The 19,832-nt window shown below is 39.1% G+C and overlaps 1 protein-coding gene and 1 long non-coding RNA gene across 4 annotated transcripts in view; both read right to left on the bottom strand.

The window, feature by feature from the left end:
* micall1a (MICAL-like 1a) overlaps positions 1-19,832 on the bottom strand; it is a 118,899-nt gene that overhangs the window by 98,455 nt on the left and 612 nt on the right. The window lies entirely within an intron of this gene.
* LOC141365904 (uncharacterized) lies at positions 10,129-16,140 on the bottom strand. Its single transcript, XR_012370842.1, has 2 exons — positions 14,311-16,140; positions 10,129-14,263 (listed from the first exon to the last, which is right to left on the bottom strand). It is a non-coding gene; the product is annotated as an uncharacterized lncRNA (long non-coding RNA).

Raw genomic sequence — 19,832 nt, 5'->3', positions numbered from 1 at the left:
CTATTCCCCTAACCTACCCCATGCCCTAACCCCAACCATCACAGAAACCCTTCTACTACTTCACATTTTCAAGAAACATCATTCCGTTTGATTTATAAGCTTGTTTCCTCATGGGGACATCAAAATGTCCCCACAAGGTCACAAAAACACTGGTATTCCTATCTTTGTGGGGACAATTGGTCCCCACAACGTGATAATTACCAGGTACACACACACACACACCCGTGCGCGCACATACAAACAATTCAATGCATTTGTTTAGTGCTGCTGCAGAAGACTAACGTAACACGTGTCAAGCAGTGGTGCTCTCATGAGGTGCCTTTTCAAGCGCATCGGTCCAGCTGAACACGATCATATTTTAAACACAATCATATTTTAAACACGAGGGACCTGATGCTACAACTCATTGAAATGCATATCATAAACAGGATTAATTCCTAGTGATCTCACTTCGGACAGCGCAAGCTCTCTCTGCACGTACACGAGAGTGAGAGAGGCGCCAATATGCAGCGGGTCATATTTTAAACAAAAAGTAAAGTTTGCCTAAGCTCGCATGAAACGCATTAAACTGAACAAATACACAAGGATTACAGTTTAGTTTATGTTTAGACTTCGGACAGATGCGAGAGCGCGTGTACGTGAAACAAAGAGAAGCACAGCTGCTTATGACGCGCTGGATTTATTTCAGATGGAGTCCAAGGGGCTGTTTACACTTGGAATTGAGATGTGTTTTCGTCGATCGGATCACAAGTGGACGAGAGAGACACATTATGTTTACACCTGTTATTTAAATCCGTCTCTTTTGTCCACTTTCGACCGCTTCTGTGCTGAATACTATGAGGGGGTGGTCTGTGAGACGGTGGGCGAGTCTCTCTGCTGTCATTCAAACCCGAGCGGGAGGAATTATGAGTTTATATGGACGCAAACTAATATTATGTCGGAGTGCACTGCTTGTTTAGCAAGTAAACAGTGTTTTGTACATGAGTATGTAAGAGCTTTCTTTGAATTTTCAGCGCAATTGATGAAATAGGATCGCGCAACTTTCACACGCTTTCAAAACGAAACTACGGAGATCAGCCGCTTAGTTTTATCAATGAAAGGCTAAAAATAGCCCTGTTCATCGAATGTTCACCCCAGAAGTCTAAAAAGACGTAAAACTTGTGTTTAATACCTCAGATTAGATAAATGGGCGGAGAGAAGGCGGTCGCGTGTGACTGTTCGAACGCATTCAACCACATGTGCGTTCCGCAACTCCAAAGCGATCCGATCGAAAGTGGTTTCGACCACCTCGGGATGTTGTTGAAAGTGGTCGAAAGTGGACGAGCTCAAAACGTTTTGAACACCGTTTACACCTGGCATTAAAGTCGTCCACTTGTGATCCGATCGACGAAAACACATGTTAATGCCAAGTGTAAACAGCCTCCAAGACGCGCGCATTAAGTGCAGGTACGTGCAAAAAGGAATTCTCTCTTTACAAGCTCTCCGCGTAAGTGAAGCCCACAAACCCTCATGCGAGGAAAAGCATGCATTGTGGATGTTAATGTAAAACTGATGATGATAATCATAATAATAATAACCATTCGCCAACACAACTATCGTCATGACTATCGCCATGAAAGCCTGCCATTGGCGATATGTCTGAAGATCGTCGATACACGATACTATCGTCAATCGGCACAACCCTACCCGATACACAACAAATGACTGTAAAGTGGACTTTTAAAGCTGGAATAAGCATTAAAGGAACACGCCCACATTTTGGGAATTTAGCTTATTCACCGTATCCCCCAGAGTTAGATAAGTCCATACTAGTGTTGGGCGATATGCCCTATTTTCAGATCGTCCTATCGTCAGCCTGTGAGATCGGCGATACACGATATTATCGGGGGGCGGGGCAGTAGTTTACTCATTTTTTTATTAGTTAATTTTTACTCATTATAACAAGTCACTTGATGGGTGGACAAAAAAAAACAAGACCGCAACACCGTCATGACCGCATCCTTCTTAAAACTGATGCCATTAATGCGAGCGTGTCATTAAAACCCTATCATGATTACTAAATAACTGGAAAAACATGCATCTGCGCACGCACACACACGTGCGCGCACATACAAACTATTCAATGCATTTATTTAGTGCTGTTGCACGTGTCAAGCAGTGGTGCTCTCATGAGGTGCCTTTTTAAACGCATCGGTCCAGCGGAACGCGATCATATTTTAAACACAATCATATATTAAAAACGAGGTACGTGTTGCTACAACTCATTGAAATGCAGATCATAAACAGGATTAATACCTAGTGATCTGACTTCGGACAGAGCGCAGCTCTCTGCACGTACGCGAGAGTGAGAGAGAGGCGCTAATATGCAGCGGGTCATATTTTAAACAAAAAGTAAAGTTCGCCTCAGCTCTCATGAAACGCATTAAACTGAACAAATACATAAGGATTACTACTTTAGTTTATGTTTAGACTTCAGACAGACGCGAGAGCGTGTGCACTTGAGACAGAGAGAAGCGCAGCTGCTCATGACGCGGCGCGCTGGATTTAGTGGTAGAAGGAGACCAAGACGCGCGCATTAAGTGCAGGTACGTGCAAGAAGGAATTCTCTCTTTACAAGCTCTCCGTGTAAAGTGAAGCCCACCTACCCTCATGTGAGGAAAAGAGCATGCATTGTCAGTGTTAATATAAAACTATGATGATAATAATAATAATAATAATAATTAAAGCTGCAAGCAGCGATGGAAGGGCCCTCGCACGCATGTGCACCGCCACCCTATGGCATTAGTAAAGCAGTGAACCAGGGGGATATGAATTAAAATGGGTAAATATAGGTGGATATTTAAAGGAACTTTGATGTGCCACACCGCATGTGTGCAGCAGGTGGCGCTGTGACTGTAACTGATTGTTGTTATATTGATGTGTTCAGGCCGTGACCCTTATCAAAAGTGTAAAGTATAGGGCAGATCGGACAATGTATGCCTGAATTACAACAGCTTCCTGTTTCATGGCGAAATATCACACTTTGCCAGGCTGCCATGGACACGCCCTTCAACGAAAAGTCAAGATCTTCGCAATTTATCACGGCAAAGGGCTTAACATCAATCTGACCAAATATGATGATGATTTGATTAAATCTCTAAGAGCAGTAAATCACAGCATAAAACATGGCATTTCCTGCTACCTCTAGGTGGCGCTATGACTGAAGTTGAATATTGGCATTAAAATGTGTTCAGGTCAAGACCCTTATCAAACATGTGAAGTGTGGAGCAGATTGGACATTGTATGCCTGAGTTATAACAACTTCCTGTTTCATGGCGAAAATGCTGAACTTTGTCAGGCCGCCACGGACACACCCTCCAACGAAAAGTCAAGATCTCCGCAATTTAACATCGCAAAAGCCTTTAGATGAGACTGACCAAATATGATAATGATCGGATTAAATCGCTAGGAGGAGTTCGTTAAAGTACGACGCTTGGAAAAGTCAAAAAATGACACAGAAAATTCAAAATGGCCGACTTCCTGTGGGGTTTAGAGCTTAGCTCCAAGAGACTTTTTTGTAGGTCTTGGGGTGCTAGATGATCCTACCAAATTTCGTATCTGTAAATTTTTCGTAGTGGGGGGGCTGTTCTCTTGAAATTTTGCAGGTGGCGCTATCGAGCCATTTCTACACGCCCACTTCTGACGCCTATACTACATGTAAATTTTCGCCACTTCTGACGCGTGTGCAAATTTTCATGAGTTTTCGGGTATGTTTAGGCCCTCAAAAATGCAATCCATTTCGGAGAAGAAGAAGAAGAAGAAGAAGAAAAATAATAATAATTAAAACTGCAAGCAGTGATGGAAGGGCCCTCGCACTCATGTGCACCGCCACTCTATGGCCTTAGTAAAGCAATAAAACAGGGGGATTGAAATTTCCGTGGATAAACATAGGTGGATATTCAAAGGAACTTTGAAGTGCCCCTACTCCTTTATGCAGCAGGTGGCGCTATGATTGTAATTGATTGTTGTAACATTGATGTGTTGAGGCCAGGACCCTTGTCAAACGTATGATGTCTGTGACAGGTCGGACATTGCATGTCTGAGTTACAACAGCTTTCTCATGGCGAAAAATCAAACTTTGACAGGCCACAACGGACACGCCCCTTTAACGAAATGTCAAGATCTTCACAATTTATCATTGTGAAGTCCCTAAGTTCAGACTGACCAAATATGATGATGATCTGAATACATTTCAATGAGTAGTAAATCACAGTGTAAAACATGTCATTTCCTGCTTCCAGCAGGTGGCGCTATAACTTTTACTGAATATTGCCATGTTGATGTGTTCAGGACAGGACAATTATCAAACTTGTGAAGCGTGGGTCAGATTGGACATTTTAAACCTGAGTTAGAACAACTTCCTGTTTCATTGAGAAACACAGAAATTTGGCAAGCCGCCACATACACACCCTCCATTGAAATGTCAAGATCTCCACAATTTAGCAATTGCAAAGCCCTTTAGATGACACTCACCAAATATGATGATTATCTGATTCAATTTATAGGAGGAGTTTGTTAAAATACGAAGGCCAGAAATGGCAAAATTTGCACTCAAATTACAGAGAAAATTCAAAATGGCTGACTTCCTGTGGGGTTTAGAGCTTCGCTACAAGAGACTTTTTTGTAGGTCTTGGGGTGATACATGACCCTACCGCATTTCGTATCTGTGCGATTAACGTAGCGGGGGGGCTGCTCTATTGAATTTTTGTAGGTGGCGCTATAGAGCCATTTTAACACCCCAAGTTCTGAAGCCTATATCAAATGAAAATATTCGCCACTTTTGACACGTGTGCAACGTTTCATGACTTTTTGAGCTCGTTTAGGCTGTCAAAAATGGGATTCATTTAGCGATATTTTGCGAGGCCGCAACAGACACGCCCTTTAACGAAAAGTCAAGGTCGTTGCTTTTTATCATCACACAAGGTCTTGAGATTAGACTGATGAAATATGATGTTGATATGGTTAAATCTCTAAGAGCAGTAAGTCACAGCATAAAAGGTGGTATTTCCTGCTGCGTCTAGGTGGCGCTATGACTGATACTGAATTATGCCAAGTTGATGTGTTCAGGCCGGGACCCTTATGAAACGTGTGAAGTTGGGGGCAGATCGGACTATGTATGTCTGAATTACAACAGCTTCCTGTTTCATGGCGAAATATCACACTTTGCCAGGCTGCCACGGACACGCCCTTCAACGAAAAGTCAAGATCTTCCCAATTTATCACGGCAAAGGGCTTAACATCAGTCAGACCAAATATGATGATGATTTGATTAAATCTCTAAGAGCAGTAAATCACAGCGTAAAACATGGCATTTCCTCCTACCTCTAGGTGGCGCTATGAGTGAAGTTGAATATTGGCATTGAAATGTGTTCAGGCCAAGACACTTATCGAACGTATGAAGCGTGGGGCTGATTGGACATTGTATGCCTGAGTTAGAGCCACTTCCTGTTTCATGGCGAAAATGCAGAAATTTGTCAGGCTGCCACGGACACACCCTCCAGCGAAAAGTCAAGATCTCCGCAATTTAACATCGCAAAGGCCTTTAGATGAGATTGACCAAATATGACGATGATCGGATTAAATCTGTAGGAGGAGTTCGTTAAAGTATGAAGCCTGGAAATTACCAAATTTGCACAAAAATCAAGGCAAAAATTCAAAATGGCGGACTTCCTGTTGGGTTTAGAGCTTCGCTCCAAGAGACTTTTTTGTAGGTTTTGGGGTGATAGATGATCTTACTAAATTTCGTATCTGTACGTTTTTCGTAGCGGGAGGGCTGTTCTCTTGAAATTTTGCAGGTGGCGCTATCGAGCCATTTCTACACGCCCACTTCTGGCGCCTATACCACATGTAAATTTTCGCCACTTCTGACATGTGTGCAAAATTTCATGAGTTTTCGGGCATGTTTCGCCCCTCAAAAATGCGATTCACTTTGGAGAAGAAGAAGAATAAATAATAATAATAATAATAATAATAATAATAATAATAATAATAATAAACCGAGCAAAAACAATAGGGTCCTCGCACCCCAGTGTGCTCGGGCCCTAATAATAAACGGAGCAAAAACAATAGGGTCCTCACACCCTGGTGTGCTCGGGCCCTAATAATAACCATTCGCCAACTATCGTCATGACTATCGCCATGAAAGCCTGCCATTGGCGATATGTCTGAAGATCGTCGATACACGATACTATCGTCTATCGGCACAACCCTAGTCCATACATACCTTTCTCATCTCCGTGCGTGCTGTAACTCTGTCTGACGCAGCCCCGCTAGCCTAGCTTAGCACAAAGACTGGAAGTGAATGGCTCCAGCTAGCATACTGCTCCTAAAAAGTGACAAAATAATGCCAACATTTTCCTATTTATATGTTGTGATTTGTATAGTCGCACCGTACAAATAACAAGGTCATAAGACACAGCCAGTTTTAGCAGTATACATACTGGGAACTTTATTCTCAGAAGGCAAAGCAATGCTACTTGGGTGAAGTGATTTGTTCGCAGCAAAACTGGCTGTGTCTCATATGACCTTGTTATTTGTATATGGTGTGACTATACAAATCAAAACATATAAATAGGAAAATGTTGCCGTTATTTTGTCACTTATTGGGAGCAGTATGCTACCTGGAGCCATTCACTTCCAGTCTTTGTGCTAAGCTAAGCTAGCGGTGGCTGCATCAGACAGAGTTACAGCACACACGGAGATGAGAAAGGTATGTATGGACTTATCTAACTCTGGGGGATACGGTGAATAAGCTAAATTCCCAAAATGTGGGCATGTTCCTTTAAACATTTCAATCGTCAAGAGAGAAATAACATGACGGAACTTTCTTGGAAATAAGGCTTGTGCATCACACAGTCAGGTACAAGGAGGAAGAAGACTAACTTCTATGGGTAAGACAAAAAGTTAAATTTTCGCTACTTGTTTATTGACTTATTAATAACATTTAGCTAAAGAATATTTGCCGGTCGGGTCTGTGTCTTCCCGGACGGGTTCGGGTCCAGATTTTAAATAATAGACGGGTCCGCGTCGGATCCGGGTCCAGGTTTTAAATAATAGACGGGTCCGGGTCGGTTCAGTGTAGCACATTTACGGGTCTGATCGGGCTCAGGTAGGAATTTTTGGACCCGTGTAGACCTCTTATTGACAGGGCACATATGTAAAAAAAAATCTCCAGGGTATTCTTTTTCTAATAAAAACATTTGTTTATGTCCTAAGTGTATGTATCGATTCAGAAACCAGTCTGTGCTTATTTGGTCTTAAAGAGACAGTAACCTCAATTAAACTACTTAATGGGGGGGTTCAATGGTATTTCAAGCATTCTGACTTACTAACATGGTTATAGAGTTGTTTCCTCATTCTAAACGTAGGCAATGTGACAAAAAAGCATTTGGGCGTGTTACAGAGTGTTTCTGTGCCGAATGCACTTCGCCAGGGTTCGTACAAGTTTCGGAAAGTTTTTTCGATTACAGGTCCAACTGACGTTTCAGGGGTTTTTTATACGTATCGGTATAACGTGATTCGGTAAAGCTAATCTTTCTTTTATACATCTGATTAAACTAAAGACTCTTCGGAGATATAAAAGATGTCATACTACTCTATAGGTACTCCAGATTAATATCAGAAATGCAGAAACAGCATGTGTTACGTGAGCTTTAAGTTTGTGTCATTAATGTTAATGAAACAACCCAAGACAAAGAGAAAATCAATTCTGCAGCTCTAAAAATAATAATATATTTAATTTATACAATAAAAACATTATCATTCATTTAATTTGATTTCTGTACCTAATACAAATTTCAGACTTTATTAAAGGTATAGCGGAAGATTTTCGTTTTCCGGGTGGATCATCAAGACTATTGGTCATCCCAAATGTCAATCATTCTGATTATATGTTGACGTATAACCGTCGTACGTGCTCGCCTCTAGGTTCGCTTTTTGCACATGCGCACTTTCACGTGTATGTGTGTTGTGCTACGGTTTCAACCATTCATTGAAGCTCGCTGTGTTTTTTTTTCAAAATGTCTGAGGGTCGAAAGAGAAAAAGTGTCTACGTATTGTATGACAAGAAGAGAAAGGACTATAAAGAAAGAAACAAGACCAGAATGTTTATGGGAGACTATTTCACACGCTGGCGTGAGCTAAAAGGACAGGTTGGGTTTCCCACACGAAATTTCTACTGGAAAGATACATTTTGTCATGCTATTTGGAGAAATCCATTTAAAATCACTGCTAGCAAAAGTTGATGTAAGCTATGATTAGCGATGCTAGCCCTGGCACAAGTCACGAACCGCACAGACACGGTAAACATGCCGACAGAAACTTGTAAACAGAGCGAAGAGAAGAACTGAGCTCCTGCATGCTCTCTCTCTCTGTCTCGTGCACACGTTTAACAGGCGTTCCCTCTTGGGAGGAGGGAAAATATTGCGTGTGCATTTTTTTAAAAATATCGAGGGGCGGTTCTTTTAAATAATTCTGGAAAATCTTCCGCTATACCTTTAAATGTACAACTTTGTTCTTTTTTATAAATGTTTGCAATTTCTTTATTTGTTATAAGATTTTTCTCACCCCCTTTTTTGCTGATCCGATCTGTGCTTCAAAAACTGTAATGTGATCCGAACGGTGAGTTTTGTGATCTGTCACACTCCTAGTAAAGTTAGTACACAGTGATAGCAATAAATGCAATGGTACTAATAAGTGGCATAACAATTTCTATCTGTGATTCGGTTTTAGTTTTCGGCCTTGGTTTCCTCTTTTTCGGTTTCGGCCAAGAAATTTCATTTCTGCGCATCCCTAGTGAAAAATACCATATATTTTACAAGTGAAACATGAAGACATGTTATATTATTTTCCATCCAAAGTGCTGTCATTGATAACAGACTACCTAATTCAAAGTGTAAATCCAAGGTGGCAGAAGCATCATTAAAGTGCAATAGTAGTGACACAATCACACAGCATGAGTCAAGTGTAAACAAAGTACAAAAGAGATGAAATTGTATGAAGATTTTACATCACTATGGCACTTGGGCTGGGTATTGGCAAGAGCCTCACAGTATGATACATACAGTGCCTTGCGAAAGTATTCGGCCCGCTTGAACTTTTCAACCTTTTGCCACATTTTAAACTTCAAACATAAAGATATAGACTGTAATTTTTTGTGAAGAATCAACAACAAGTGGGACACAATCATACAGTGGAACGAAATGTATTGGATATTTCAAACTTTTTTAACAAATAAAAAACTGAAAAATTGGGTGTGCAAAATTATTCAGCCCCCTTAAGTTAATACTTTGTAGCGCCATCTTTTGCTGCGATAACAGCTGTAAATCACTTGGGGTATGTCTCTATCAGTTTTGCACATCGAGAATTTTTGCCCATTCCTCCTTGCAAAACAGCTCGAGCTCAGTGAGGTTGGATGGAGAGCGTTTGTGAACAGCAGTTTTCAGTTCTTTCCACAGATTCTCGATTGGATTCAGGTCTGGACTTTGACTTGGCCATTCTAACACCTGGATATGTTTATTTGCTTTATGTTTTGGATCATTGTCTTGTTGAAAGACAAATCTCCATCCCAGTCTCAGGTCTTTTGCAGACTCCATCAGGTTTTCTTCCAGAATGGTCCTGTATTTGGCTTCATCCATTTTCCCATCAATTTTAACCATCTTCCCTGTCTCTGCTGAAGAAAAGCAGGCCCAAACCATGATGCTGCCACCACCATGTTTGACAGTGGGGATGGTGTGTTCAGGGTGATGAGCTGTGTTGCTTTTACGCCAAACATAACTTTTTAAATTGTTGCCAAAAAGTTCAATTTTTGTTTCATCTGACCAGAGCACCTTCTTCCACATGTTTGGTGTGTCTCCCATGTGACACTTTTATGGATATCTTTAAGAAATGTCTTTCTTCTTGCCACTCTTCCATAAAGGCCAGATTTGTGCAGTATACGACTGATTGTTGTCCCATTGGACAGACTCTCCCACCTCAGCTGTAGATCTCTGCAGTTCATCCAGAGTGATCATGGGCCTCTTGGCTGCATCTCTGATCAGTCTTCTCCTTGTTTGAGCTGAAAGTTTAGACGGACGTCCGGGTCTTTGTAGATTTGCAGTGATCTGATACTCTTTCCATTTCAATATTATCACTTGCACAGTGCTCCTTGGGATGTTTAAAGATTGGGAAATCTTCTTTGTATCCAAACCGGCTTTAAACTTCTCCACAACAGTATCTCGGACCTGCCTGGTGTTTTTTGTTCTTCATTATGCTCTCTGCGCTTTAAACAGACCTCTGAGACAATCACAGAGCAGGTGCATTTATACGGAGACTTGATTACACACAAATTGATTTTATTTATCATCATTAGTCATTTAGGTCAACATTGCATCATCCAGGGAACCTCACAGAACATCTGGAGAGAGTTTTCTGCACTGAAAGTAAAGGGGCTGAATAATTTTGCACGCCCAATTTTTCAGTTTTTTATTTGTTAAAAAGTTTGAAATATCCAATAAACTTTGTTCCACTTCATGATTGTGTCCCACTTGTTGTTGATTCTTCACAAAAAATTACAGTTTTATATCTTTATGTTTGAAGCCTGAAATGTGGCAAAAGGTCGAAAAATTCAAGGGGGCTAAATACTTTCGCAAGGCACTGTATCACGGTACATGGGTCATGATACAATGTATCATGATACGATGCCATACGTTGCATGTTGCAATACTTTTTCTTTTTTTTATCAAAAATGTAAAAAAAATAGAGCTTAACTTTAAACTTTTTTTAAAGCCAAAGTGCTTCCACACCTCGGCTTTGAAAGCTGCAGGTGTTTTTAAATTTTCTGCCATTTTCTCATTCCTGCTAACTTCTGAGACATTGGCCGAATGGCCATATATGACAGACAACTGGACAGCGACAACTACAGCAGCGGCGGAGAAGGAGGTTGTTTGACGCAGACAGAGGGATTTGATAGCATTTTCTAAAATATCGATAGTAGAGATTGAAATATCGATACACTATCGTGGAAAAATTGATCACGATAGTCAGCTGTATCGATATTTTTGCACAGCCCTACCACAGATTTTCCTATACAGATCCCAGTAACTCAAGAAGTCATTAGCTAACCATTTAAAATGATTTTAAATGTAAGTGCACTTTTGTTTGCATAAACATCAAATAAATAACATTAAAATTAATCACGGCACATTTGGGATGTGAGATGTTCATCTAGTTTAGATAAAACCAAGGGGCAACCTTCCGATCTCTCTGATGAAGCCAATATGGAAGTGAATTAAACGGCAATTCATCGACTGGCTGCTTGAGGCTGGCTCCAAAAGTGAGTCAATTCCCATAGACCACCATGTTAAAAAAGCCCAACTTTACAGTAAAAATAATATGTTTACAGCCTGGTACAAAAAGTGTTTTTGGTCTGTATAGGTAGTTTTGCCCTTCATGACAACTGTGAGGGGGTGAATTTTTTTGTAACTCATCCGTTTAAATTATATTAGTTTTAAACTTCTGCATAATTAAGGGGTTGGCCACATGAGTGAGGGGTGAACGGCCACTGCTGTCACTAGAATCGAGTTAGGTGGGCGTGGTTTCAGCACCTCAGCTTCACCCATGTCCCGCCTCTTTAACCATTTTGGGTTTTCTGCGAGTGACGTGTGGCTAAGATGGCAACGCCTACTTTAAAGGAATAGTCTATCCTTTTTCCATATTAAACTATGTTATTACCTTAACTAAGAAGAGTTGATACATACCTCTATCATCTTAGTGCGTGCACGTAAGCGCTGTGGCGCGCGACGACACTTTGATAGCATTTAGCTTAGTCCCATTCATTCAATGTTACCAAACAGAGGTAAAGTTAGAAGTGACTAGGGGTGTAACGATTAACCGTGCAAGTGCACGTTTTCTCAATGAATGAATTTGAATGCATTACGGTGAAATCCAGGATTATCCGAATGCCAGGGGGCGCTCCCGTGCAGAAACTCCCTTTGTGCCACAGAAGTAGCAGCATTAAGAAATGTCTACAGGAATATTTATATCACTGTTCTTCAAATAGTTTCAGGTATTTTCATGATAATAAAGAATATTTTGAATGATTTTGTTTAACGAGTGTTCCTTTCAGTGTTGTTTTTGGCAGCCCTTTTAGTTTTCGTTTTAGTCTTAGTCTTTTGGACGAAAATGCTTTTAGTTTTAGTCACATTTTAGTCACTTGTAAAATTTATAGTTTGTGTCGACGAAAACGCAAAAAGGTTTTAGTCAAGTTTTAGTCGACGAAAACGCAAAAAGGTTTTAGTCAAGTTTAAGTCAATTTTAGTAAAAAAAAGTATTTTTTAACCAATGAATTTAGGTTAAAAAGTGTGGTGTATTTAATACAATTAAAATGTGCATTAAGGTTGTCCCTGAGGGCTTGCCGTTGTTTTAGTTGGTGTGCCTTCTGCACATGTCATAAGAAAAAGTTATGAATAAAAAAGTTTAGCCTAATATAGCCTACCCTCATGTTGAGTTTGTGTGTTACGCTGAGACCTCGCTTCTAAAGTTGAGAAACGCGTGCCTTGCCTTATTTAAATACACCACAAAAAGTATTGGAAAAGGGCTTAGGTTTGACAAGTAGACACATGAGCGTGAGTGAGACTGTGTTGACCCAAAACAAGGATAGAAAGCGGCAGCATTGCTGATACTTTTGAGCTAAAATCAGACAGATTTCACGCAAAATAGGCAGAAATGACATGCATTATGAATGTCAGACTTATAATCATTTTCGTTCCGTCTTGTTTCGTCAACGAAAACTCGAAAGCGTCTCGTCATGTTTTCATCAACTTAGAGACATTTTTAGCTAGTCATCGTCGTGTTAGCGTCATAAAAAATATGTGCGTCAACGAAATCATTTCGTTATCGTCATCGTTGACGAAAACAACACTGGTTCCTTTTTTTAAATGCACTTTATAAGCAACTCCGACTCATTATGATTTTAGATTGGTAAGGACTTCCTACCTACCAAATGCCACAGTACACACACAAGCTGTGCATAGGGGTGGGCGATAAACCGGTATGATAGTAATTACCGGTATTGTGTCACGCCATGATATGGATTTTGCAAAACCGTTGATACCGGCGTTACATATTTTAAATTCTATTTTTGCACTTATCAGGGTTCCCGCGGGTTGTTAAAAAAACTAACCTTCAGAAAGTTATATCTAAGGCCTTAAAACGCCCAGATCTTCATCCTAGGACTTAAATTTAACTTTCTGAATGTTATTTTTTTAAGACCCCGCGGGAGTTTACCCAAGTCTTAAGAGTCATACCTCCGTTCCCGAGAGGCGCTGTCCACAGAAACACAAAACGAAAAGCTCAGATCGCACTTCTATCCATTTTTTTAATCATCTTTTTTTTTAAGAGGATGCACATCATAGTGCACGCAAATCCTGCCAAAGACTATATTTCAGGTGCTGTGATCTGTATACAGCGAGTTTGGCGAGAAACAAGCCCGTGGCTTACCCAAGCATGACCAGGTTCTGAAACATAAGAGGACCCAGAAGCGAACAAAATCAACACTGCTTTATTGAAAATCAACTTAAACAGTCGGGCTGTCGAGTCCCGAGGCACCAGCAGCGCGTCAACAGTGTTATACATTTAGGAGCCTTTTTTTACCTCACTGCTTCAAAGTCGTTTAATGGTGTTACTCCCTTTTTACTCAGATCTGCTCTCTACTGCGCCCTGCACGCGCTCTCCAGGTAAGCGATTGGAGGACGGAAAGCAAGAAATTACCGTAATAAACCATAATTTGCCAAAAAGTGCAATTTATCTTCTTTTAGGAACCATTCCTTTTTTGATAGCGCAAATGGTTGAGGAGTTACGGTTAAATGAATAGCTCTTCAGAGTGCTTTAGCGGATAACGTAAGCAACGTACCAAACACATTAAAAACAGCCTTTAATGGTAAATTTGGTTTTCTTAATGCAGATTTATTAATTAGAGAGGCTATTAAACAATACATAGTGCATATTTACGCATAAAAACGTATGAGTGGAGTGTTTTTGTCAACCCAGTCTCACCCCATGGCGTCAATGTTTGGCGGCGCTTGACCATGCGTCAGTGTGTTGGCGCGGGGGGTATACCTTTCGCGTCATTTTTTGACGAACTGGGGACTTCGGTGCTGTTGCGTCCGTTGCATTCTCTTTTCCTATTTTCTTGCCATTTTCGTGTCGGTTTAGGGTTAGATTTACATAATGACATCCCTACCCAAACCTAACTCTAACCCCAACACCAGGTGACAACTGTTTAATTTCGCATACCTAACTCTAACCCCAACGCCAGGTGACAACTGTTTAATTTCGCGTACACTGTTTAATTTTGCGTAATCTGGCCCTGGGCCGACGCGAGAATGGTTTGAAAATAGGAAAAGAGAATGCAACGGACGTAATAGTATTGAAGTCCCCAGTTCGTCAAAAAATGACGCGAAAGGTATACCCTCCGCGTCAACATATTGACGCATGGTCAAGTGTCGTCAAATATTGACGCCATGGGTGTGAGACTGTGTTATTTTTGTCACTGTGAATCTGCTGGTTAATTAAATTAAATGCAATAAATACATTTATTAATATAACTAACTTGTATTAATAAACTGCATTCATTAATGCGGTCAGGGATTAATAATAATTTAAAGTGAGATGGCATCTCCCATCAGATGTTCATAATAACAACAAAAAGAAAATCTTGTTCTTTGTATATTTATAAATCAAACAGACACAATGTTGGATGTAGCGTAAAACATTGTAATAAGGCACATAGCCTAAATGACCATACTAATTTCCATATTTTCATACTTCCCATATTAGTGACAATATGCATAAGAAGATGAGTCCACCCATCCACACAATGGCACTTTTAAAGGAAAAAATGGGAAAAGATAAAAAATCATGTCTATGTCCAATCCCTCACTTATTAGTAACATATGGTTAAAAATACACATTTTGTCCGTAATTTAACTAAGGTTTACTACAGTGTGTGACTCCAAATGTTTTATCTCATATGGCAAAATACCGTAATACCGTTATACCGGCTGAAGAGTGAAAAATACCTTGATATGAATTTTTGCTCATACCGCCCACCCCTAGCTGTGCATGAAACAAAGAATCGCAGGCTTGCAATTCAGAATTGATTTCAGATTTCATTTTTAATGGGACACACGGTTAAATCGTTACATCCCTAGAAGTGAACAAACATATCAACGTTTTTCCTATTTAAGACGAGTAGTTATACGAGCAAGTATGGTGGCACAAAATAAAATGTAGCGCTTTTCTAAGCGGATTTAAAAGAGGAACTATATTGTATGGCGGAATAGCACTTTTGGGAGTACTTCGCTGTGGATATGGCGGCTTTGGATGTCTGGTTAGCGTTACAAGCACATGTGATAGTCTGGAGATGCGTGTTTGACATCGTGTTGAGCTACGCAGACCAGCGTATGACATCAGTAACATTGCCATGCATGATTCATAAACAAACAGATAATTACGCACACCCCCCGTTCCGCGCCATGTGCGGCAGCCCGCCGATCGTGTGAAGCCGGCACTATGGTTTAAAAGGATACCATGATTTTCGGAAATACAGTCAGTCAGGTGCAAAATGTACAGCGGCGTCACAAGTTCAATGGGTTATTATCTCATAGTTAAACATCAAATGTCAAGAGATACCAGAAAGCCACACGAGCATTAACATTACATCTTGACTGAGAAGAGGTAAGGGGACGACACGACACAGCTAATCAGTAAATCAACTGCGATTCGTCAAGCTACTTTCAAAAGTGCATTTGAATGCACTTACATTTTAATTTGCACAATGATGCTGGGTTAAGTAATTTGTTTACTTTTGGGCCGCACATCACTAGCTGCTAGTATCTTCTTCTCACGTACCTTTACAGCTTTACAGTTGTACATATGTTGCTGACATGCTGCTCTTGCTCTCAGGTGTTGTTGCTGTGCGTTAGGGAACGTAAATGTACCATTCATAATTGCATCGCAATATCATCTATATCGTGAAATGACCGGTTTATCATGGACGGCATTGTGTTAAAAAAAACTTCTATACGTATTATATACATTTATATGCATATGTACTTATTTTAATAAAAATATGATTGGTTCAGAAACTTCAGTTTGAAATTAATTTTCTTTCATTATTAAATAAAATAAAGAAAACTATTATTGGATGATCCAAGTTAACTATTATTGTATGAAGTATAAAATACTTCTATACGTATTATATCAATTTATTTATATCAATACTGTACTTATATTAATATGATTGGTTCAGTTTGAAATTCATTATTTTTTATTATTAAATAAAATAAATAAATTAAACTACTATTGGATGACATTGGATAGCAAGGTAAACAGTTTTAATTGCCATTTCTGACTACACAATACATGTCACATTTAAAACAATCAAATTAACTTATAAAACATCTTACATTTTGAGATTTATGACTACTGTGAGGTTATCATAACTTTTAGATGTTATTTAAGACAGGTTCTTTTTGGAGAATTTGAATTCTTAAGTTTTTTTCTTTAAAACAATCTTAAGGGAAAAAAATAAGAACTTTCTTAAAAAGCTTTTTTGAGAATACATTAACATTTTACTTAAAGGCGGAGTCCACAATGTTTGAAAAACGCTTTGGAAAAGGAGACGGGCCGACTACCAAAACACACTTAGCTAGGGCTGTGTTGAAAAAATCGATTCACCGATTCTGAATCGATTTTCATGTTAATCTCTAAAGATCGATCCGTAACTCAAAGAATCGATTTAATCATTAATAACTTAAACTTGCCGCGTCATTGAATTCACGCATGCGAGCGAGGTGGAAGGACATTAAAACAACGAACATGGAACGGTCAGCAAGCGGTTGTTTTGAAAACTCCAGAAACGCTCAAAGCTGCGATCTACATATAAAATAATTCACTCATAACAAATGAATGAGTTATTTGTGTAATTTTTATAATAAGCGCCATGCAGTGAATCCACCGCGGGTCTCCAGTGAAACTCTCTCTCTCCCTCCCTCTGTGCTCATGCAGCTGGTCTCACGTGCAGAGGTCTCTTGAGGCACGCGCAACAGGTCACCAAATAAAGAGTTCTTCTTACACATAATGCTAATAGTTATAATGTTTTCTGAACTTTAAACAAGCTAATACAAAACTCGCGTTTATATCAGTGACACGTGCGCTGCTGGAGCGATGTAGTTTGACGCCTTATTTGCTTATAGTACAAACATCTTTGATCAGAAAGACGAGAAAGAGACGCAAATGTTAATGTGCAATAGAAAGTAAAGAGCGTCAAGACCTTAAAACAGACTTCATCACATCATAGCACCCGTCATAATATCTATATAGAGCTCTGTCTCTCATATACAGGTATTATCTTGTCTGTAGGTTTGTGCATAAATTTATACCTGTTCATTTTACATACTGCCTATTTTTAATGTAATGTATGCGTAAATACAAAATACAATGCATACTATAGCTTCAATAGTCTATAAAATTAATAACTCAATTAAAAACAAAATTCTGTCTATCAAGACTTAATCTGTTGTTATCCTCTGGCCATTTTCACTTTAACATTATTAACTTTAAATTGTCCATATTTTAAAACTGTGGTGAGCAGTTAAACGCTATAGTGAGTGGCAAATAACTGCACATTTTTATAATCCAAAAAACTGAAAAACATGTATACCATGAAATATACTGTTACCGTGAAATAATTCAGTGCACCCCTATCTGGCACCATTTTGGGCTTTTTTCAAAAACACTTATCTAAAACTCGAAGATCGGATCAGATCGGATCGAATCGAACAATGATAATCGATTCAAGATCTTGAGAATCGGAATCGAATCGATTCTTGAAATTTGAATCGAAACCCAGCCCTACTTTAGCCAATCAAATCAAATCAAATGCCAGGTTGCGTATGTGTGGGGCAGGTCTATCAACAGAAGGTCCAGATTCTATTGGGGTAGGGGCGTGTTTGTTTAGGTGATTTCAAATATCAACATTTGCTTTCAAACATCATGGACTCCGCCTTTAAAGGAATAGTCTACCCTTTTGCCATATTAAACTATGTTATTACCTCAACTTAGACAAATTAATACATATCTATCTTTTTTCAATGCGTGCACTGTACAGTGCGTCGTGAATGTGTTAGCATTTAGCCTTACTTACCATAGGAATGAATGGGGCTAGGCTAAATGCTAACACATTCACAATGCGCTGTACAGTGCACGCCACGCATTGAAAAAAAAATAGGTATTAATTTGTCTAGGTTGAGGTAATAACATAGTTTAATATGGCAAAAGGGTAGACTATTCCTTTAAGTTTGAATTTAAGAAGATTTTTCTTCCTAAGAATGTTTTGTAAATCCAGCCCCTGGAGTGACAGAGAGCAGGATGGAGGAAAAATCAGACCAGAAAATATCAACTGGTGCCCATGAGGAGACATAAGAGCGATTCCACAGTTTCAGTCCACAAGGGGTAGAGTGATAATACAGAACAAATAATACCCAGTTTTTGTCATTTTTTATTTTTAGTTCACTTTTTTGTTTAAGATATATGTAAGAAATAATAAAGTTAATTTTATCCCACTAAGCTTTGGCATTATCGTGTAAACTGTGGAATCGCCCATATATTGTTCTTGGACCTGTTTTTCTGTTTAATAATAAGTGGTTTCACCAGGTATGTGGTTATGTTAAATAAAAGTAATTTAATATTCAATACACAAGCTCAGTTTGCAATCACTTTCCTACATTTTACTTAACATTTTTATAGAGCCAGGGTAAAATAAATGTATAAAAGTATTTTAAACATTGTTTAGTTAGTCTTATTTTGTTACTGCTACTTTCAACAAGAGTAATTATTCAGCCAAAATTATTTTGTACTTTTTTTATATAATTTGTACTTATAGACCCACAAAGCTGTCCATTTCTTAAAGACCCAGATATGTGCTAACAATTTGCCAATAGAATGCCTGGTCCCACAATTTCCCATCAGTATGCCTTTGTCCATTGTGCCCACAGTATGCCCACACTTTCCCCACATATTTGTTTTAATTTGTTTGTGGTAGTATTTTGTATTTGAATTTTAAAACAATTTGTTGTCTAGGATCATATGCATGATAAATGTAATCTGTGGTATAAATAGCAGAACACAAAAGGTTTTCTTTGTCATTAGAAATGCTGTCTAAAAGTGGGACAGCAAGAATAAAGTGATCATGAAGCTAAGAACCTTAAGCATGGCCCTGGACGATCTGGTGGTGGGTTAAATGTCAAATGTATGAAATATTTAATAAATTGTATTATAAAATACATGATATTATGCCTTTTTAGTATAACCAATTCAAATCTTTAATCTTTCTAAATGTAACGTGATGAAAACGCTATAAAAGCACTACAGGGACACATAGGGGGACTGAGTTCGACACAACAGGGGATATGTTATGGCTGCAAGGCAAACCAATTAAGGAGATATTCGTGTGCCATGTGTATTTGACATACATGTCAACAAATGTGTACTGTTAACTTTTTGTTAGCTGTCGGTGTTAAAACACGATGTATTTTTAGTGGACGGAAGAAAGACAAGCAAAAAAAAAATGTCCTTGTCCGTGCAAAGTCTATGGAATTTTAATCATACGGCTATTCCCTTAAACCACGAGCAAACAAAAGTTACATTAACAACTTTTAACACTAAGTGAGCAGCACCGATAGCCAAATGTGTGTCCTTAAAGCACTTTGTTAAAATATTTTGTCAAACAGCATGTCACTTCCTTTATACAGTCA

Source organism: Misgurnus anguillicaudatus, chromosome 8 (genome assembly GCF_027580225.2).
Source record: "Misgurnus anguillicaudatus chromosome 8, ASM2758022v2, whole genome shotgun sequence".
NCBI lineage: Eukaryota > Metazoa > Chordata > Actinopteri > Cypriniformes > Cobitidae > Misgurnus > Misgurnus anguillicaudatus.
Note: the sequence above shows the minus strand (reverse complement) of the source record. Positions and strands in the feature narration are given on the sequence as shown.